Below are 24,029 nucleotides of genomic sequence, written 5' to 3'. Positions count from 1 at the left end.
CACCACATTTATTTATGCCTTTTTAACTTCTATTTAAAGGAAAACAAAACACACATACACATGCATGCACCCACACATGCATGTGCACAGAAAGCACACATACACACACACACATACACACATACACACATACACACACACAAACATACACACAAACACACACACAAACATACACACAAACACACACACAAACACACACAAACACACACACACACACACACACACACACACACACACACACACACACACCTCACAAGGACAGAGTTCAAAAGTACAGAGACCGAACTAGGAATGCATACATGTTCATTCTCCTACCGTGTGGAATGGCAAGGAGCAACCATTCTGCAGCTTCATGCTTAAGCCCATTATCCCTTTGTTCTGGAAGCCATGTTTCCCACAAGGCCCTGTGCTACTAATACCTGAAGAGGAATCAGAGCACTTATAAGAAGATTCCGTGATGTGCCAGGCTTTCCTGAAAGTGAGACCCAGCTGGAAAATTCCACCAAGCTTGTTGAATGTCTTAAAGCCTGTGCCACTACTGCTGCACTTTCAAGCTCCCCCTCTGCTCTGACAGCATCAGTGCAGCGTAATGGCCTCACAGTTCTCCCAGCCTTCCTCGTCTTCCTCATATGCTCTGCAGCCATTTCCAATGATGTAATGTATTTCTGTTATGCAAATCTAAGATCCCCAGTTAACAAAAGGAATATGAAAGATCAGAAGACTTTTTTTAAGATTGGAATATTGGATCGTAATAGACCCTAGAAAGTCAAAAGAGCTGAAGCAACATTGTGTGCACAGGAATATCTCAAAGAGAGGAGCCAGAATAGGATCTCTGAGCACAGAAAACCTCCCAGCAAAGGCAGCCAAGCACGGGAAGGGAGAGCTTGCAAAGGATGGAAATTGCTGAGAGTTGGTGAAGGGTTACAGTTTTTATTGTAATTATTTTAAAACCTATCACAATATTTTAATATGCTGAACTCACTGCAATGTATAATACTTTCTCCATAAGTTTATTTCCTTCAAAAGTGTGTTTAAATGTAATAAATATATGATTTTGAAAGCCCTTACTGGTATCATAAAAGCCTACAAGAAATTATGCACTTGCAATGAAGAAGCAGAAAAAGCAAACCTTGCATCTCTTTTCTGGGATTGTATCTGACACATGGTAGTTAAGACCTGCTAACTATCCTGTGCCCTTCCAATAAATACTATTTTACAGTTTGTCTTAAATAACATACTTTCTGGACTCCTTGGACAACCTAGAAAGCAGTTCAGAGTCCTCCGGGCACTGTGTAGGTGACTTTTAAAAAATCCTTTTAGAAGATTGCCTCTGTACTTATCAAAACAACCCAGTAATGCTGTTGTAAGTTAGGTCTTGTTTCCCCTCCATCACCACAGATAATTGAACTGATTCCACCTTTGGCTGAAATGAGCCACAGGACCTAACGGAATGGAGGATTATCTTTTCCTCTGGACTCTAGCCAAAACAATGAGTGGGGCCTACCCGCCCACTGAACAGTGCTGTTCTGGGTAACAGAATAAAAACCCATGCTCCCTTTAAGATGAGACACCCCTAAATCTGCTCCAGCAGTAAGAGAAGTATGACTTCAAAGCACGCTGGCTGGAGGATTAGATCCCCAAGCCAGTTGACTGATTCCAGAGATGCGTAGGGCACGCTTTTCCAGGCAGTGTGACAAAAATCCCAAGAGATCACTTCTGCTCATACTATCTCTTCTCACACCTGCCAGCAGCATGGCATTTAATGACACTTAGTCATTAAAAGGTATCCTGATAGAGAAAATTATGCAAAGCCTTGTTGTGAAATGAATTTCTTCCTTGGAAAGATAATACTTTGAGACAGGAGTCTAAGGCCTCGGTGTGGTATAATTGACAATGAAGAGGTTGACAGGGTGGATGAGGATCTGGTTATAGCCATAGCTGGAACTGCCTATACCACACAGGGCTTTTCCAAAGTCCAGTGACCAAGTAGCTTCCATTCCGGTCTCTCTTATGAATCCGTGTTTGCTTCTCTTAGTTTATTTGACAAGATATGTTATTCATCACTATATAGCATACAAAGCCAATGCCATTAACATAAAACAAGAGTCACTAACTTTTGCTAATGACTTGGAGTTGACCTCTCAGTTCTCCTGGTTGTTGATGTGTTTTCCCTTTAGTTAAAGATGGGTTGGGATGGGGGGGGGGTCACTATGTTGAAAACAAAGAGGAATCATGAATCCCGCAATCCTTCCCACGGAGTTGACACTGTCATTGTCAGCACATCATCACAGTCATGCTGCCATGCCTGAGTCTTATTATCCAAAGTAAGTGTCAAGGTGAGCGACCATTTAGGAGTGGGTGGATTGTCCCCTTTGCCATCTAGGAACTTCAAAGTCAGAGAAAAACAATAGAGGCTCTGTCTACAATCAGTCTGTCATAGGTAGTTGACGGCCTGTACAAAGTTTTAAAAATAACTGCAAGTCCATCTTCTAAAGAAAATCGAGGAAGCTGCCAACAGTCGAGGTCTGAAGATGGAATTTCCTCATCAGGTCAATCTCTTTAACCAAGGCAGACGGCATCATCTCAGGAGCACACACCAGTCCTATGTTTCTACGCGTTTCACTGTACACATGAGAGGTAACTATTTTGGGTTGCTTTTGTATCTTTAACCTGCAATTCTTAAACCGCTTCAGACTTACCATTGAGCTCCTCGTGTGCATCGACTTCACTTAAATGATTCTGGTTCTCTCCAGGAGATATAAAGAGAGAAGAAAAGAATCTTGAATCCTGCAGGAACTGCATTGGACAATTTTAAAAGATTATCTCTGCATTACCATGAAGAGTAAGTCTTTATGGCTGGTATAAAATAACCCAAGATCTACTTTGTTGCACTTTTGTATTTGTTTGACTTGTTTCTCCTAGAATTTTTGTTATCACAAATCGATTTTCTTTTATGGTTCCATTTCAATATGAATTACATTCCTGGATAAGGTCTTTTAATCATATAGTACCTTATTTTCTCTGCAAGTATTTGAGAAAACTTTATTTCATCATTTTCTTCAGACTTGTCCCCACAGAATCTCAGAAGGAAGTCCAGACATTGCTTCTCCCCCATGTCTTAAACAACCACAAGAAAGGCAGAACAGATCAAGTCCAAGAAGATCAATAATTTTAATTTTGAGATATCCATTATTGGGGATGGGGTACTTTTGTAATCCCTATTATCTGACATGTGTCTTTAGGATTAAATAGCTGTCTTTTTTAAAATAAATCCCACTCTGTGGGAATATGGTCCAAGACAGGCACTGTGCATATGGACACAGAGCTACCAGATGCTGCTCCTAAGGTGTCAGGCATTAAACGGCTTCCTTAGCATCTGTTAGTTCCAGACCAGATCAACGAATGCTTATGTGGGCAATGGGTCTTACTTAGTGACCTGATTTCAACACAGGATTCTGGGCCTCTGCTCCTAAAGAGTTCACCTTTCTAATTGTGAACACAGAATATATATTTTACTAGGGTCATTGATGACTGATTAGTACATCAGTCTTTTTCTTTGCTTCATATGTACAAAGGCAACATGTGTCTCAAGTGGGTTACTTCCTGTGACATATTCTTTTTACTATGTATACCTTTTGCCTTCATGGAAAAGAGAACCACTTTTAATTTGAACTATTATGCTAACTGGTGATCTGTATATGCTGAGAAGAGAGAGATCTGTAGAATACAAGTGGAAATTATGGGGTGTCTGTGTAGCATCAGACAAATGTGCAACTTCCTGTCATCATTCTGTGGAGAAACAGAACCAAAAGACATTTGAATATTTTGGAAATTGATCCCTAGGTGGATACTATAGGCTCTCTGCAAACCAAGTACCTGTGGAATTCACAAGAGTGGTGGATTCTGAGTTCAAGGCCCGGAGAGCCAGAAATTCAGAGACCCAGTTGAAGAAGGAGGGGAAGAATGAGCCACGCTCTGGGTCCTGTTGACTTAATGGGCACCTGAATGGTCTTCACTCAGTTTACAGATATGATAGCCTTGTCCTGGGACATCCATGTAGACAAAAAACAGTGTCACCAGGGACCAGGGCATCATTTCACCCCTTTAAACTGATATATCAGATTGGCTGTCTTCTAATCTTGAAACTTTGCAGTCTGCGGTCCTTAGATTATGTCCTCTGAGATCTGATGAGGTGGCATTTCCCCCTAGGTGTCACCTTTAACAGGGAATCTGCAAGCATTCATGAGATTGGATTGACTTATATGACATGGCAGCTATAGGCTAATTGGTCTTCCTTCTAATATGAAAACCTCCAATGCCTGAGGCTCTGTGTGACACTCTGGGTAATGATGTAGTTAATTGGTGCCCCCACTCCATTCACTCAAACAGTTCTTTCCATAGTCAGTCCCCAAACATATATCAAACTTTTGGCAAACCTATTTCCTCAGGAAACATTCTCTGCCGATATTAGCCACACATCCCATGGTACCTCATCCCTTACCACCAACACACTTCTTCTACTGAGAGCTAAATAATTATTTGTCTCATATCCTCAGCTAGAAATTACAAGGGTGTCAGTGGCTGCACACACCTGACTTTTCATTTTCCCTATATGTAAAATGAACATGAAATGAACGTTCAAAGTCTTTAAGTAGAGATGCAAATATAGCATCTCACATATCAATTTAGTTTTACTTAGGTGTATGTGTGTATCTGTGTGAGTGTATATTACTTGTATTCAATTGCCCAGAGAGCCTGGAAGAGGGTGTCAAAACCCTGGAGCCAGAGTTACAGGCTGCTGTGAGTCATCTGACTTGAGATCTAGGAGCTGAACTAAGGTCCTCTGAAGAGTAGGACACATTTGAAATTGCTTGTCCTCTCCCAAGACCCCTCCATAGATTTCCATTAAAAACTATAAGCTGTTTACAAAAACCTTAGTGTCGAAATCCTTTTCAGTAAAACCCTCTAATGATCATTAACTCCCTTTCAGTCGAAAGCGGGGCATGCATTGCAGTGAAAACTTAAAATGAGATTTAAGACAAGATCAAAGCACACAGAAATATAAAAGAGACGGGAAATGTGTAAAATTACAAAGGGAAGCCCTTGGAAAATTGTTAAAAGTTGTCCCTGCACACACTTCTGTGGCTTTTAGCGAAGAGAAGATACTAATTAGCAGAATAATCTTTGTTTCCCAGTTTGAAAGGTTGCTGTGATTGCTTTCCTCCAGTGCCATGCCAGGCCTTAATGGTTTTAAAGATTAATTGACAGCATGCTAAAGCCAACTAGCCAATTAATGCCTGTGTATCACCTAAGTGCCCTGAAGAATGTATGCGTGCGCAGTGGAGGTAGTAAGGCTGTTGTGTTACTTGATGCTTCCTATGCACGACGCCTGGGTCCTCTACATGTCCCTCCTTGTGACGCCCTGAATAACCATATGTCAGTAGCTTCTCAAAGCAGACGGTAGAGAATTAGAAGGTTAGGTACAGTACCAAAATTTTTAGTTGCACAAGTCAAAATTCTTCCATTTAATCAATGCTTCTATCACTTCCCTACATATAATGTCGATTCTATAGCACATTCTCGTGCCTAAACCTTTTGTGACAGGTTAAGGGAGTTAATCATGTGACATCTCATAAAGTGGCCACAATGAAATGGGCAGGGTACAATCAAAGTGTTTTCTTTATAGAGAAAACAATCATAGACCAATCCAGATACAGAATCGGAAGTGTTTGTTACAGTTTAAAGCAATGTGTCTGTTATGGGCCCATTAATACTCTTACAATCTTTTCCTAGTGGTTACCCAGAGCTGAAGGATAAAATTGCCCTTTTACCCCATTACATTCCCAAATGTTAGCATTAAATATATTGCAGAGCCATGTTTTTAAATATATTAGAGAACCCATGTTTTGTGACCCTGATTCATTATTTATTGTCCTCTAATGATTTTCCCCTGTATCTGTTTAATGCCCTTTGCTGAAAGCCTGTGGGATAAAATATAAAAAATGAGTAAGTTGTGCAAAACTGTTTTCTATATGTTAATGCTCCCACCCTGTTGTGCAAAGCATTAACGCACACAGGCGGCCTCATCCATTTCCCAAATCCTATTTCCTCCCATTCCAATCTTATGCAGGAAAAACTCTGAGCTGTTTAAAAGGTCCCAGGACATGAAATAGCGATATGCAAATGACAGTTGTAGCTATTAATTTCAATATGTCAAAATATTAGATTTATATCTCTCTGAGGGTATCGGTGTTTTAAAAAGAGGAGTGACATTCTGTTCCATTTCATTCTATTAAGGCATTTGAGGCAAGCAATCCCCCTCTGCTCCCAGTCAGTCAGCAGAGAGGGTGAGTTAGCTGTACAGCACACTGAGATCCACCCGTTCTCTTCCTGAAACACGGAAATAGGCTTAGCCGGCGAGACAAGCACTGCCCTGTGCAGAACGCCTCTGCTAGAGAGACCCTGTGGCATGTGTTTCCGTCACCGTGGAGGTTTTCCTGCCAGGTGGTCATAGTTGCTTGAAATCTACCAGTCGCCCATTGTCTGACCTCTGGAACAGTGTCTTGGCTGGCTGGAGGAACAGAGCCCTGGCTTATGTTTCTGTGAATTAACTTGTCTCTCTAGTCCCTTTAGGACCCAGCTGATGGAACACGAAGGAGTTCTACGGATGTCATTACTGGGTATAAAGCCAAGAACATCTGGGCTCCAGCTGCTTGGGCTGCTGATCATGACCAGGCTATAGCTTGAGCTTTAACAATCAGAGTATTTTGCCTGTTAAAGCAAGGCAGGTGACACCAAGAGCGGCGAACTTTGCTGGGCATGCAGGTCCTATATGAATCTTGTTCAAAGGAAATTCATGTTCTGAAAACTGAGGAGGAAGTCCAAGGGAAATCTACTTCTAAGAACTTCTTAAGGTGTTTCTGCTGATGGCTAGAACGTTTAGGTGCATACCGAGGGAGAGAGATCCAGAGAAGTTTGATTTCATTAAGGCAACTAATTTGAAAATGATTTTTTGTAAATAGATTGGTGGCTTCTGTTTTTGTTACTGGGGAAAAAAATCTATTATTTCTGATCATTAATTGAGTTTGGACTTAAATTATTCTTCTTTCTTCATAATATCCCTTTGTCTTGAGTGAAAGCATAGAGTTGACCTGTGTTCAATATTCTGTGTTATGTGCTTCTCTAGGAACATTCTCCACCAGATAAGAACAAGCTCATGAACTCAGATCCCTCGTAAGGAAGTCATTCAGGACATCACCCAGAAAAGCATGAAGTAGGGAACTTCTATCTGAACCTCTGGGTGTCACTGCTGGTCTGGAAACAAGAACAGCCACCTTATTCGCTATCAAAGATCCCACCAAGTGCAGCAGCTTATACCTGCATAATCTTAGCACTCGAGGCTGTGGCAGGAGCATTGAGAGTTTGAGGTTAACCTGGACTACATGATAAGAAATAAGACCCTGCCTCACCAAAAATAAAATAGTAAAGATTGAGAATAGAAATGAATGGAAGGAAAAAGAAATGGAAATTAAATGTAAAAGAAAAGGAAGCAAGGGGGAAATGACAGAAGAAAGGACAAAATAAAGTAGGAGGGGCTTTCTAAACATCTGCCAAGGAGAATGAGGCAGAGGTCGTGATCCCCGATGGCTCTGGAGCTGCAGTGGTAATGGATGGTTGATGCTCATCTCAGATCCTCTAGACTGCCATTCATGTTCCCTGGCTGATTGGTGAGCAGTCTCAAAGCCAAGTTTCTGCATTGTGTGCATTTGAGGCATTAGTTACTTCTCCTTCACTTCTGTGTGCAAACAAGGACTCACTTCTGTGAGTTCTGTTCTGAATGTATTGACCTCTTTATTCATACTTTCTTGATTAATCATCATCCGTATTTTAAAAATTTAAGGGTAGACACACAGATGCCTTAATATGTTCCAATTTAATGAATTTAAGCTGCCAAAAACAGGTAAGGGATTGCTCATAAAAGTCTACCGCAGTACAAGTCAATCACCTCTGTTAAAGTCCAGTCATATCCCAGAATTATTCATGAGGTAAGCTGAGGAGCCATTGCAGACCACATCTTTACCCTGACGTTATAAACGTGACCTGCTAACCTGAAGGTCCGTGGATACCTGAGGACACAGAGTATGTGTGTTCTGGTGCTAGGAGTGAGGAAAACCCACCCTTTAATCTCCTCTCTTTAAGTCATTTAACAAGCAAAGAACAAGGTGCTAAGTGGTAGAAAGGTATGACATTTTCAGTGGTCTGCATTTCTGTGGTTAATGCCTGATTTCTTTCTTCCATGGAACAATGGAACAGATGCACATATGCCACAGACCAGGCCTGGACTTTCCATAAAAATGGATCATTTAAGGGTTTTTCCATATTATATGCAATGCATATAGTTATTATCCATAACGATTGATTCCATTATGACATTTCCCATCATAGAATGCATTTGAACGTATTCAGCTACATCACCCTCTCTTGTTGGCCATTTCCCCTGATCCCCTTCCTCTCCTCCTCTCCCCTCTCTTACAAGGAAAGTGACTTTTAAGATCATATGCTTCAGGAACAGAGTGTCAGTCTTGCTAGACTGCTGTCCCTCTCAACTCAGTTCTTTGCATTCTATACATTCAATTCTGCATGTGTGGCATTATGGAATCTAGGACAGTTTTGTCCACCGTGATCTCATGTGTTACTTTGAGAGGAAAACACCTAAGCAGCTAAAGCAGCTCTCTCCATTACAGTCTGAAATGATCCACTTTCCCAGGAATCTGTACCATCAGAACCAAGCCCAAGGACAACACCTTCCCCTGTTCCTACATGGAGCAGACAGGAACATAGACCAGATAATGTGGCTTCTGTCCTGTGGGGCATGTTGACATCCTTTCCTGCAAAGAGTGCTAGGACTTGGAATGCCCTCCCCTATCCAGTAGAGACTGTTTTACTGCTGCACACAAAAGCAATGGAGCCATCCAGACCACATGCGAGTTTTGTTTTGGAAACGATAATGCCTGTTTCCTGTACAGCTATAAGCCATGTGGTACCAGAATTGCTTTTGATGTCCCCTTTTACTCTTTACAGAAAGATCTGCCATCCCTGAAGTTATAGTTCCCCATAGTTCTCAAGATCCTGGCAAGTCAACTGAGAAGGCAGAGGCAAGTCTCTCTCCTCAAGTGAAGAGGAACTTCCACTGAGCACAAACCACTGGTGTAACCGGTTTGTTGTCACGAGGCCGAGTACCATGGATACTTAGCAGGTTTTACTCTTCACGGTGGTCCTTGGTATGTCCTGCCTGTTGTAAGTCTCAGAAACTCAAAATTCCGTTAATATATACTGAATGGCCACTGAGTGTCAAGAAACGTGCTAGCTCCAGGAAAATAGAGAGTTAACAACTGGAAAAGAAGATGTAAGGATAACTAAACCCTTGAAAACACGGAGCTGAAGTCTCAGAAGGGCTTTCTGAGCTTTTATTTCTGGACTCTTGGAGGGAAACTTAATTGTAGATCTGTTAACTGATGTCTTATTTAAGTAAAAATGTTTTAAGCCTGGTGAAAGAAACCTACACTTATGAGCTATCTGCAGCTCATATTAATTATTAATATTTTGGAGAAATACCTCATCTAGGGTTAAGGTATTTCTCAGAAGGGAAGCCTCTGCCTACAGAGAGAAGCCGTCTCTGGATGAGAGGCAGTTCGCCGTCGCCACCGTCAACACGGCAAGGCGAATGTAAAGCAGGTTTAATAGCTGAAGACTTTCTGACTTTTTAAGACATTCAATTGAACATTTAAAAGGTTTAGTCTCATATCAGTTCTGGAAAGCCCCCCTGGGGCAGGCTTAAGTAACTATGCCATTAGGCACTCGGCAGCAAATTGCCTATTAAGTCTGACTGAAACTGTAAAATTGCTTTTCACAATGCAAATTAATGTAAATAAGAACAATTGGTTACACATATCACAGACTATCAAATTATGGACAGATGATGTGTATGTCCCTACACTTCCGAATTAACGTTACTTTAAAGTTATATTTAGTAGGACATAGCAGGCTTGAGTGCCCCTGTGATAAATTTCACAAATTTATTATCAGCAGTGCATGTGTCCTAAGTATATTATCTCTTACATGAAATGCAAACCTCCTTTCATCTGCGTGTGAGACACATTCGGACTCTGTGACTGTAACATTAAAAAACATCTACCTTTGGCTCTGTTGTTACAGTGGTAACTGGCAGTTACCACACATTTATTTTACCGTCTCCAGGTGTCTACTCTGAGAAGTAGCTTAGTACCTCACTAAAGTATGATCAAAACCATTCCGCCACTTTTATTTTCAACACTTAAGGTTTCAGTCCTTCTTCCAAAAATGAGAATAGAAGGCCTCTTTTAGTATAAAGGATTTCCGTAGGACAGGGAGGGGTGCAGGCAAGGTAACAGGGATGAAGACAAAAATGGGTCTATCTGGTCAGGCTTCACTGGGAAAGGATGCACTTAATCCTCAACACCCTTGAGGCCCCAGGGAAGGGAGAGATCTGATGGGAGCAGCACCTCTCAGAGCCAAGAGATGGAGGAATGGGATGATGAAATGTGGGAGGGGAATGAGGGAGGGACATAGACTGGAATGTGAATAAGTAAAATAATTTAAATTTTAAAAATTTAATATGCTACATAAGTATTGGGCGTGTGTAGAGATATTGTGCGCTTACAACAGTAAGAAGAATTTCAAGGTATCTTAGTGGTTTCACTGACATTATCAAAGGCATCATGTCTCTAAAAAGAAACATGAAGAGTTACTGGTCTTAAATATATTTTTCAGTATCTTTTGCACCGTGTGAGTGTGTACGTTTGTATGTTTGTGTGCATATGTGTGCATATGTACATGTGAGCATTGCCGTTGTCCCTGAATGACAGTAAGATGCTAACTTATTTGAGTCAGATCATTCCACCGTTGGCTCCTGTAGATGAAATTTACACATCAGGTTTAGAGGCTCCCTCACCTCCTGAGACACTTTGCTGTCTCTTTTTTCAGGATCACATGACTTTAACTAAATAAAACAAACAAATAAAATTGGGGAGTGGTGATCACAGTGAATGTGGAGAAAAGACTTGATAAGGCAAAACTGTGTTAAAAGTACACACACACACACACACATACACACGCACACACACATACACACTTGCTCATGTGAGCACATGTGTGTGTGCGTATGCATGTGTGCATGTGCATGCATGTGTGCGTGTGCGTGTGCGTGTGCGTGTGCGTGTGCGTGTGCGTGTGTGTGTGTGTGTGTGTGTGTGTGTGTGTGTTAGCCAAAGGGGAAATTTTTGATTTGGATGGTTTGGTTTGCTATTTTAGGATCATCATTCTTCTTCCTCCTTCACAGTTCTCTGGTCAGAGTTCTCTGCTGAAATCCACTATTCAGCCAATGCTTGGTCTCAGAATACACAGTCTTAGCCAAGAAGTCTCTTGTCTCAATGCTCCTCTTTGAAGGTGTGCATATAACTCACCCAATGTCTACTGTGAAAAAGCCAAATAAACAGCCAAAGTACTACCAAGAAGATACAGTGGTTCACAGAGATGTTATTCTTTAACCTTTTCACCCATTCCTAATTATGACCTTTTTTTGCCACAAATTCTCACCCGCATTATCTAGGGGAAGCATTAGAATAATCATAGAAATGAAGCAAGAAGAGTCAGGGCTACACTTTTTAAAGAAAGCTATTAGAAACATCTGTGAAAGCCCAGAAGTCAGTCAAGAATGGAGTTTTGCTGAAGCAAGAGACTGGGAAACCATTGAAGAACTTATCTTAAATGAAGTCCTTAATGGCTGTAGTGCCCTTGCAATTCTCAGGGTGCTACAATGGGTGTGCCTAAGAGTTTCCCAGCATGCCAACTACTGATCTAAATCAAAACTACTATCCATAATGGTCCAAAATATCCTACAATAGATCAAGGTATTAACAAAAAAGATAAACAGGAAGTAGTAAGGTAGAAAGGAGGTTTGTGGGCCTCACTGGGTCAGCTCAGTGGTATTGTGCTTGCCCTCTGTTAGACAGTGTGTGTGTGAAGTGGCTCCTAAGGCTCACGTAGTAGAAGGAATTGGTCTCAGCTGGTGATTTCAGTCACTCACCAGAGATTGGGTACTGAGGTGCCAGCATCATTGCTGATCTTGTTGCTTGATTGGCTCTTCCCAAATGGGTTTGTAGGAGTGAGGACTGGTTGTATGTGTGTCTTTGAAGAGGTCACCTTGCTCTGTCCTTCCCTCTCTGTCTGCCTCTGCCTCTCAGTCATGAAATGAACTTTTCATGATATGAGCTGCACAGCTTTGCAACTAACAGGACAGTGTTTTTTTCATTTTGTTTTTGTTTTGTTTTACATCTGTGATTGTGTGTCTCAAGATAAGAGTATATTAGTCATTGTCCTTCATGAATAGACTTTCTGTGGTCCCTGTCATCTGCAGCCAACTGAGTTCTAAAGCCATGAAGTAGAAACTTCTATAAATAAGCATTCTGTAATTTTAAATATAGTAGGCTTTTGAGTCTCCTGTCATTCCACCCTGCCACATTGGAGTTTGAATCAGTCCTTCACCCTACATCTCCATGTAGCATAAACCATTTGAGCACTGGGCATATTGGGGATATCCTAGCCATCAGATCTGACCTGTCATGGTATGACATGTTGCATCATTATGTAACAGCGTCTGAGTTCCCTCCAGTCATTTAGGGGCTGGACAGAGAAATAAGTTGCTCTGAGAAATTATGATTACATGAATTGATTGCAGTCTATGATTAATCTTTCTGCTTACTATTGGTTAATGTTAATCCATTACTATGCTAAATTTATAAACAAAACTTTGCAACGTGGGTCTGGAACTCTTCTAGGACTGAGTCATGCACAGGGTTCTTGTAGGGCAAACCCTGCCTTACACTGAATGAGCTCTGTCCTTCACTCTCCACACACAGAACAGCAAGGCTGAATTGTTTAACTTTCACACAGAGGCATGCCCAATGCCATGCCACTTTCTGAACATTGAAAACCAAACATTTTCTGTCACATGAATAACAAACATTGGTTGCAGATGTTTCCAATAATTTTATAAGTAATTCTTATTACACATTTAATCTGATTTCCCTTCACTCTGACATTTTAATATTAAAGATATATTCTGTTGAGTTCTCTGTTGTTTCTGGGAATAGTTTTCTTTCAATTTTAGAGACTTTATGTCAGTCTCTTTTTATTAAGGAAGTTGTATTCTCCCATGGTAAATCTATCTTTATAAGAACATAAAATTTAATCATAAAATAATGACAATTTCAAGTTACATTTTCCTAATATGTGTATCCTGAAGGGGAAGCAAGCATAACTGGCCCCTCTCCCTTCCTAAACTCACAGCTGGAAACTCTGCAGCAAAAGCCATATTAACAAGAGAAAAACAAACCAAATTCTATTAACATATATATTTCTAGCATACACAGGAGATGACTCAGAGAGTGGCTTACAATTCTGCCTTACATAGAATTACTAATAAGGAATAATGAATTTATAAAGAAATAACATGTTGACAGGGCCTTTCCACACTGGGCAGCAAATGTAGGGAGGCAACTGTGTGGGGGCCAAATGCTGATGATGAACTGCCAATGCCCACATGAAAATTCTTCTGGTGTGGTTCCCAGAATTATAACGGCATGCAGTTGCCTCCTGGTGTTCTGCTTTTTTTTTTTTCTAGTAGAGAAGACAGGAAGTGGCCTTGAAGATGTTTTGCTCAAACAGACACAAAAGATCCAAGAGCTCATTCAGTGTATGTTTCTTGGCAATTTTCTACTCTCCAATATAAGCTCTCTGCCATAGAGTCTCAGTGATAAAGACATTTGTGCCACCACCTCTGAGGCACAGGAGCAAAAAGAGGGTGGATGAAGAATAAATGGAAAACTCTGATGCTAGGAAAAATGGCTGCAAACACCTTGGACACGAAGCAGCCATTCCAGTTATTAACTCAGTGCAATTGCAAACACCTACACTCAACCTGCACAGGAATGAAGCTGTCAGTAGCCAATCATAGAGAGGGGAGCAGCTCAAGAGACTTTGCCCATAGTTTAATAGAGGACTATTAAACTAGATTAGCATAGAAATTGGAGGGTCCTTGCCATTAGTTGTGTAACCTCTGATGAGACTATCAGAGTCCAAGAGGGAGTTCTAAATCCATGGCTTTGGTTAAATTCACTGAGCCTCCAAAGAAAACAGAAGCACATGAATATAGAACGCGGACTTTGTGTGAAGCAGACTTTGCGTGAGTAGAGGGATGGGTATAAAGGAGTATAGAGGAAACAGGAAGAATTAGGGATTGAGAGCAATCAAAAAGTGTTGTATACACTCAAGGAAATGTGAAGGAGCTGAAGGGGTTTGCAACTGCATATGCAATACCAACCAACCAGAGCTCCCAGGAACTAAACCACCATCCAAAGAGTACACATGGACAGACCAATGGCTCCAGCTGCATACGTAGCAGAGGATGTCCTTGTTGGGCACCAATGGGAGGAGAAGCCCTCAATCCTGCCAAGGCTGGACCTCCGCAGTGCAGGGGAATATCAGGGTGGGAGACGGGAAGGGGTGGGTGGATGGGTTGGGGATCACTCTCATAGAAGAAGGGGGGGAGGGAGATAGGATATGGGGGTTATGGGTGGGAAACTTGGAAAGGAGATAACATGTGAAACGTAAATAAATAAAAAAAGTCCAATACAAATGTCAGTCAATCAATAAATAATGAAGCAAGAAAAATCTCTTCAGGAGTAACAGTAGTTTTAGGCCCAATTTTATTGTTTCGTTTCCTTCCTCTAACTAAGGCTAAGTTTATAAGAAGGCCTAAGTAAAAAGGACAGTTAACATCCCTCAGTCCAGGAGCAATGAAAGGTTTCTTTCACTGTGCTCCACTGTGTTTATGACACAGTGAGCAAGCTCCAAGAAGATACAGCTTAGGTGGGTAAAGAGTAAATTAACTTGGCCAATAAGTTTCCAAAACTAAACGTGTTCTAAACATCCTTTAGTGTCCACTGAGAGACCTGAGGAGGAGAGACAAAGAACTAAAGTGTGGCCATGTTGGAGGCCAAGGTTTCCTGAGCACCTGAATGTCTCGTCGGACTTTGAATTTTTTGATACATGATCTCTCAGTACCGAAGAAGTTCTCATAATAGGAAGGCTACGTGAAACAGAGTAAGATGTGCTGTGTGCCCATGTGTTGGTGCCTAAAGGAGTCTGGATTACTGACATCACTGTCCCCGCCAGCACTAAGCGCTACCACACGAATAGACATGTCAACATCTCTTCTCATGTTCCTTTTACATTTTACTGTTCTCTACTGATACACCCCTCCCCATCACTTCCATTAGGAATCCAAGAGTTCCAAAGCAACAGGATGTTGGGTGAAAGTGTGGCAACCCAGTGAACAGCTAGGTTACACTACATTAATGGAATAGATTAGTTCTCCTGCCGTAGCGCCTTCCTTGATATCTGCATTTAGCAGATCCCTTCCTACACAGAGACTTGAGCCATGTCAGCAGCAGGTTATTTAGCACAACCAGGTCTCCTTCATAAGGTAAGCAAGGGGAAAACACAATTACCATAGATTTTTTTCGTCTGTATCTGTCCCCGTAACTTGCCCCTGAATCACAGACTGAAACTTCTGATGAATTCTCAGGGTCATGGACAGATACAACCATCGTGAGTCTGCCACTTGGAGAGCGATGTCCTCCCCACTTTTGACTTGTCATGTTTGCCTTCTTTTGTCCCATCTACAGAAGAACATCTCATTCCTCAACAGGACACTAATAACACATCACTACAGGTCGCCATGAACAAATACGAAAGTGTAGTTCTATCAGAGCTGATTCCCGAAACCACATGTAATAAAACTCTCTCGAAAATGCTTGGCGGCTATTGCGTCTGTGGACAGATGCAGAGATTGAAGAGTTAAGAGGGTCATGGTTGAATTCTCCCTCTCTCTATGCAATGGTGCAGCTTCGATGCAAGCAAGTTTCATGTTGGTGTTCTTGCTCATCTGTTTACTGACAGAGACTCCTAAAGAGCGATTCTGTTGATCTTTGGCAGAAATGTCTGACTGCCTGGCATTGTTTCACTGCCTATGATGAGAAATGCAAGCTGGCCTTTAGAAGACAAAGATTCTCAGCTCAACATGGTCTGGTGTTATTCCATGGTCTGATGGGAGAGACAAGCTGGCCCCAGCAGTCATAGGTTGTCAACTCAACACTCAAAGCTGATTTTAAAGTCTTTGCAAACCCCGTTTCCATTTTAACCATGCGCACGCACGTGCACACATACAAACACACATTAAATAGGCCTGAGCAAGATACAAGGCACAGAAACAAAGAAAAATGGCTCTCAGAGAAAATGGATTTTGGTCACATAGACATAGCATCACTGATTAAAGTATGTGTTCAGTTATGGGTTGATGAGATGCCTCAGTAGGTACAAATGCTTACTGCCAAGGCTTTGGTCCTAAGTTCAATTCCCAATACCCATGGCATGGTAGAAAACAATGAAATCACAAAAATGTTCTTTGACAGCCATGTTTGCACACACACACACACACACACACACACACACACACACACATCAAGTAAATAAAATAAAACCCAAAGTCATATAAAGCCTGATTTATAATGGAACTCCAGAAACTTGGGAGGCAGAGACTTGCCTTATAATAGAGTGTTTCACAAAGCTGGTCCCAGAGGACACAGAGAAGGCTGAGTTGTTGCATGTGGCTACAAGAGCTAAAGAGTTCTATTGAGTTTGGAGGATGAACTCAGAAGATGTGTGGAAGTAGGCACTGAACTGTGTCAGGAAGATTCAGACCACATGTACGGCCTTGTCTGGATTCCTCACTCCATTCAGATCAGGAGAGTGGTCAAAGCCCAGAGTAAGCACAGCGCTAGAGGGTGTCTAATCCCAGCCAGTATTACAGGGGAAGACAGGAACACAGAGTCAGGGGGAATTGGGCACTGCCTTTCTGAATCTGGTAAAAAGCTAAGGTTGACATGACGAGAAGCTGATGAGCGAGGCCGCAAGGGGAAAAGGAAGGGGCTGATAACATGGATAACATTTTAAACAAACTTCTTAAGCAAATTGTTCAGTAATCAAACAGGTGTGGTGTTAAATGACTTTGGCAACGTGGATTTTCTCAGGTGCAGAAAGAGACAGAGGGTAACCTGCAATTTTAAGAGGCTGCAGGTGCCTGGGACAGAATCAGCTCAAAGGCAGCGAAATCACTTGCCATCCCCACTGGTAAAAGTGCCAATGTTGGGGCTGGGGATTTAGCTCAGTGGTAGAGCGCTTACCTAGGAAGCGCAAGGCCCTGGGTTCGGTCCCCAGCTCCGAAAAAAAGAACCAAAAAAAAAAAAGTGCCAATGTTCCCAATGGGTCACTTACCCATGGCCAGTACTGCTCGGAAATGAGTGAGGTCCAATATCCAGGTGGGAGACATTAGTTGCAACAACAAGGAAGAGTTACAGAAAGGCAGAAAAGTGACAGGAAGTACAGCAAGCGTGGGAGGACTAGTCCTGACTTCTATTCCATTCCTTCAGGTTAAGACAGATCGGTGAAGTGTAGGCTCCGCCATCACTATACCTGATGCTACACAGACAGGTAATCTAAACTATCCTGGTGTGTGTGTGTGGGGGGGGGGCAGACCAATGGACAGACAGACAGATACAGATAGAGGTGGAGTCAGAGACAAACAGGAAAAAAGTGAAGCAGAGTATGAAGAATCATTAGTATGTCTGCTTTGCTATCAAAACATCTCTCTCTCTCTCTCTCTCTATATATATATATATATATATATATATATATATGTCACAGAGACACATATTTAAATTTTACTATGATCATTAATTACTCCTTATTTTACTTGTGGAAATCCACTCACATTAAGTTTCTGTGACTTTCTACAGATCTCACAGCACAGCAATGATTTGCATAAGCTTCAGCTACTGAAGGACAGCCTACAATGCTGTAGTTGTTTTCTTTCTCCCCCGGAACTATTTTTTATTGGATATTTTATTTATTTACAGTTCAAATGTTTCAAATGTTATCCACTTTCTCGGTTTCCCTTGTGGAAGCCCACTATCCCATCCCTCTGCCCCCTGCTTCTATGGGGGTGCTCCCTCACCCACCCAGCCACTTCCTCCTGCCTCCCTACCCTGACATTCCCCTACACTGGGTCATCGAGCCTTCACAGGACTAAAGGCCTCTCCTCCCACTGATGCCAGGCAAGGCTGTCTTCTGCTATATATGCATCTGGAACCATGGGTCCCTCCATGTGTACTCTTTTGTTGGTGGTTTAGTCTCTGGGAGCTCTGGGGCATCTGGTTGGTCGATATAGTTGTTCTTCCTATGAGGTCTGTAGGAGCTGACAGGGTTTGCAAAGTTCTAGTTCTTAAAACGAGCAGATGAGAACGGAGGCACTGCATGCACTAGACTCCTCTAGCACAGTGGGAGTAGAGAGAGTCTCCGCAACCCCGCCCCCATGTTTCAAATCCCAAGTCCCTAGCATTTGTCTCTGTCTTTCTGGGTCTGTGTGACTTCACTCTGTGTAATTTGTTCTATATATATCCATTACCCTGAAGACCTCATGATTTCATTATTTTCTTTTTATTTCCAACTGAAAAAATCATGGTGTATAGATGTCACGTTTTCATTATCCTCAATCCCTTGCAGTAGTATCCAGATGTGGACCACTGGGGACATGGTTCTGTCATAAGTGTTTCATGACCATGAAATATATTCAAAACCTTAGAAAGGACTTTGTTCCATACTTGAAGAAGAGGTGTAGTTTCTCCTAGAGTTATAGACTTCTAGGACTAGACCTCAACTTTCCAGAATTCAGGACTGTCAACAATACTTTTCTGCTTCTTGTGTTTATCTTGGCTGAGGCGTTTTGTTATAATGAATGTTGATATAGATGATTGAATGCTCAACCTCAAAAACTTTCATCCTACCATGGACGTATGGCCCACAGGACAGTGTCTCCGCTCGCAAATACTGAGTGACTTACCTCATGTTAGTCAATAAATATGTTTAACAAAAGTTTATGTACAATGAGCATATTAGTCACAGGCAATTGGGTGACAAACATTTTATGCACTACCAAGCTCAAATTTTATTAATTTTTGACAGCTACAGAAGTGGAAAGCCTAAGAATCCAGTTCCCCTATTAGACTCAGCCAAGACCCTTCTCATGGTCAGCTAGAGTAGCACTGACCTCAAGATCAAGTCTCTAAAAACGTCCACTGGCTTTGTGTTTCTAACTACTATAAGTTAAACATCCAACTGCTTCTCTACATGCACACTGCCTTAGAGCGATATAAAAATAAGCAAAGCAACATAGATTTATTTTCCTGCTTCCGTTTACTCCCATAAAAATCCTGACTTTTCTCTCAGGAATTCCTGAAATGGCTTGACTGGTTATAATTACCATTATTTACCGTCACTGTCCTACCCTGGATGACTTTATATGTTATCTGTGAGTAGTCCCCATTCCATGCCCTGGCTCCACGGCAACACTTATCTTAGAAAATAAATACTCTGCGGCTCGTGTCTACTTCCACATGTCTCGCATGGACATGGATGTATGTGAATGCGTGCTTTCAAATTAAAAACCTTCCTTCTTTAGAGTCACTCAGATGCAATGTTCACAAAAATAAAGCTCTGAATAAAATCTTATGAAGTTGCAGTGGGAGATCCATGTGTGAGAACTGGGTGTTCTTCATTCCCAGTTTTGTTCTCTTGCCTCAGTCAGCCCCGGAAATAAACTCTGTACCTTTGTGTAATATAAGCATTACCTACACTGTCTAGAAATAAGACTATTTCTTTCCATTTTGCCTGAGGGATTCCAAATTGGAATAAGAGTCCCTGGAACCTTTCAATTTCTTGTACCCAAGCTCTGCAACAATTGGAAATTGTGTTCTGGCAGGATGCCACTTCCTAGGCCGAGGGAAGCTAGCTAAATCCCATTCCAGTGTGGTTTGCATTTTAGTGTATTTTGTAAATAAATTCTTAACAGATGGACAGAGCAGCAGGAAGCTAACACCAGGGAGTCAGCAGGTGTGCAGGAGAGCCAGAAGTGGACTGGTACTTATCAGATCAACAAAACCCAAATGTCTTGGGATTCACACACATTGCCCACAGAATAAGTTGGCTCTAGCCAGATAGGCAAGCTCAATCAACCCCAGCATGGAAAATCTCCATGACTGTGCTTTCTATGAGGTTCACAGTCCCTCCCAGATGGTGATACCAAAACAATAAACCCTTCAGAAAGCCAGTCTGCCTTTTTCCTCCCTTTGAGGTTGAGGAACAATAACAAGAATGAATCACAGTTATAAGAAGTTTCAAAGTTTTCTTTATGCAACTATATATTCTACAAAAGAAAAGAAGAAGGGGGATGCTCGCCAAGCTATATAGACCATTGTTATTGTCCATGAAGAACTGCAAAACATCCTCCCACTGTAGGCTGAAACACTTCTACATCCAGCCTGCTGTGTCTGTTCCTACACCATACACCTATGATGGGTCAATGTAATGTCTAGTTCCTGTGGTCCTAGACTGTGCTCTCAAATAAAATGTCTCCATCCCACACCAAGATATGTCTGCCTTTTACCTTGTGTCAAAGTTGTTATGTGGTGAGACAATGGCTGGCATTTTCCCAGGTCAGATGCAATGAGTTCTAAAAGTGTCAAGACTGCCAAACTTTCCATGATTCACATCCTCACTTACATATTCTTAAGTGTTTAATCCCTGGCCACAATGTATGGTCACATGGTTAGTTACTGTGTAAGTATTACCATAGGTATAGAACTTCCTTGTATTTAAACTCCGACTTCATGGTTACCTGTCTACCTGATCACGGAGGAGTTGCCTGGGAATTCTGAACACACCCTTAGCCATCTCTGAAGTCAGGACTGTGGGAATCAATCTTTCACGCGATTAGGAGGAATCCAGCAAAGCTGCTGTTGCCTGTGAGTGATAACTGGTATCTGTCATCAATATTATTTTCGCTGTAATCCGAAGATGAAGGAGGATTTGTGAGGATACTCTGGTTCTAATCCATTCTTACAGATCATGGATACCCCTGGCATATGTAATCCCAAAGCCAATCATGACTGGTGAGACTTCAGTATAGGAACACTGAAAAATAAACTTGGAGTTAAACCTGGATGCTCGACAAACCTTGGGAACAACTCAAGAAATCTGCAGGGTCACAAAAGTCATGGTGAAGTCAAACTTCTTCCTAACATTAGATGCTAAAACAATGAGAAAAGGCTCATATCCCAGGGTGAGTGACAAGGAGGTAGGTCTGAATGCTTGCTAGATAACAGAGATAAGCCTATCTTGAACCTCAGACGCTAAGAAGTATAATTGAGAAAATGCCTAAATGGTCTTTGTGCCCCATAAACCACCACTCTTTTGATGTTCTGCTGGAATAGCTCCGGTAGCAGTAGCTAGTCTCTTTGAAATTAATGCAATCAAAACTGGATTCTCATAGCCGGAGGGCATCTTTCATGCCAGTATAAAATCTTAACACTGAAAAGGGGCAAGGATGTTGGGTTCTGTTATTTATTCACCGTTCTCATAAAATAATGAAAAGAAAGAAGATTTGGAAAAGAAATCGTAGTTTTATATTTGTATTGCCAAAGTTTTATACTCCTTAGGGGGAATTCCAACAAAACATTTTCTTATTAAATATTGTTTGACATATGTGTGCATATTCATCGACATTCTTTATATTGAAAATAGCCTTTTTCTTTCTCAAATTTATTATTCTCTCAATTAATACATCTTGACTAGTGTCTCCTATCCATCTCCTCCTCCACATCTTCTATCTCCTTTTCCCCAGATACACTGCTCCTCTGTTACCCTTCAGAAAACACCAGCCTGTCTAGTGATATCAACCAAACGCAACATAACAAGATGGCATAAGACTGGACATAAACCCTCCTATCAAAGCTGGAGGAAGCCACCTGGTCAGAGGAAAAAGGTTTCAAGAGCAATCAAAAGAGTCAAAGAAACCTCCACTCCCACTGTTTGGATCCCAACAAAAACCCCAACCTAAATAACCACAGTGCGTAGGCAGAAGGCTCAGCAGAGCCAGCTGTGCAAGCTCACTGGTTATAGCTTCAGTCTCTGTGAGTCCCTATGAACCTTGCTTAGGGCTCTGGTTCTGTATGCTGGATTTTCTTGGTGTCTTTGACCCTTCTGCCTCCAACATTCTACCTCCCCCTTCTCTTTAGAGCTCTCCAAGCATTACACAATGTTTGGCTATGGGTCTCTGCATCGTCCCCTATCAACATCCGGAGGAAGCCTCTCTGATGGTGATTGTGCTAGGCGCCAATTTATGAGCATAGCAGAGTATCTTTAGGAATCATTTCTCTGACTTTATTGTCAGTTATGTTTGGTGTCTGAGCTCTCCAGTTTGTAGATACTGACCGCCTGGGCAGTGTTAAGCCTCAGCTACCTCTTTTGGCATGGTCGTTAATTCAGATCAACCTTCGGGTGGCCATTCTCACGAGCTCTGAGCCACCATTGACCCAGAGCATCCTGCAGGCAGGGCAGTTCGTGCATCATAGAGCTTGTGACTGGGTCGATGCCTCAGTCCTACCACTGGGTCTCTAATCTGGTTACAGTAGATGGTTGGTTCAGGCTCCGTATCCTCTTAATGACTCCTTGCTAGGGTCACCCTCATAGGTTCCAGGAAATTTCCTCTACACGGGGTTTTCATATCATCTGGATAGGAGCAGGCAGGGTCTGATGGGGGAGGGAGGAAGAAAGGGAGAGAATACAGGGAGAAAAACTGCAATAGGTGGGTGACAAAATATTTCACTGGTCACTCATGCTTTGACATTTCCAGATGTAATTTTTGGAGTAGAGAATGGAGAGTGAGGCAGAGCAGAAGTGTGCCCAGTCCCTAACATGACTCCTCATCCAGCATAGTCTGGTTCTGCATGGAATCTGGACTTGCCATCAGCCCTAGATACTTGTTAACTTCAATTAACTGAGCAAATTCATTTTTTTATTCCTTGGTATTCTATTAAACAAACTGCATCAACCATAGATGTGGTGCTATGAATATGCTAGGTCCAAAGAGTTGTACTATTGTGAGGTGTGGTCTTGTTGAAGTATGTCACTGTGGGGGAGGGCTGTGAGACCCTCCATCTAGGTGCCTGAATCACAGTCTGCTCCTGTCTTCCTTTAGATGAAGATGTAGAACTCTTGGGAACTCCAGCTCTGTGTCTGACTGCATGCTGCCATACTTCCTGGCATGATGATAATGGACTGAACCTCTGAAACAGTAAGCCATCTCCTTATAAGAGTTGTCTTGGTCATGGTATCTCCTCACAGCAATCAGAACTCCAACTAAGACAAAAGATTTAACCCTGATTTTTCCACATCTTATATTTATCTATATCAATGAAAATACGGAACAGGAGTAAAATTCCAACTCTTGGACAAGTATACTAAAAACTTTCCCATAAAGTAGTTTGAAAATATGAGAAATGTTATTAAGATCAGATTTCTTCTGTTTCTGGATAAAGCAACTGCATTGTAGATGAGAGTAATAAACATAGTTATCATTTTAGATATCTTTATCATCGTTATGAAAATTAAACAATGATTATTATTCAAACACAGTAGAGCTACTACATAAAATAGAAGCATTCAGCATGAATGGTATGCTGGTTTCTATCTTTTTTATTAGTTTATTTATTTAATTACATCCCAAGTATTGCCCCCTTCCTGGTCCCCTCTCACAGAGTTTCCCCTCTCCCCTCAGAGAGTGTATCCCCCAATGCTGGTACATGAAGCTTATGCAGGATTAGGCACATTATTTCCCACTGAGACCAGATAAAGCGTCCCTTAGCTACATATGTGCCATGTGCCATGGATGGGGTGGGAGAGGGGTTAGACTTGGACCAGACTGTGTATTCTCTTTGACTGATGGTTCATCCTCTGTGAGCTCCCAGAGGAACAGG

The 24,029-nt window shown here is 41.8% G+C and overlaps 1 pseudogene; it reads right to left on the bottom strand.

Moving 5' to 3' along the window:
* Positions 1-303: 303 nt before the first annotated feature.
* Positions 304-24,029, bottom strand: part of Rpl32-ps7 (ribosomal protein L32, pseudogene 7) — a 97,828-nt pseudogene continuing 74,102 nt past the window's right edge.

Source organism: Rattus norvegicus, chromosome 2 (assembly GCF_021556685.1).
Source record: "Rattus norvegicus strain SHRSP/BbbUtx chromosome 2, alternate assembly SHRSP_T2T, whole genome shotgun sequence".
In the NCBI taxonomy this organism is placed as follows: domain Eukaryota; kingdom Metazoa; phylum Chordata; class Mammalia; order Rodentia; family Muridae; genus Rattus; species Rattus norvegicus.
This window is presented reverse-complemented; position numbering and strand designations above follow the sequence as displayed.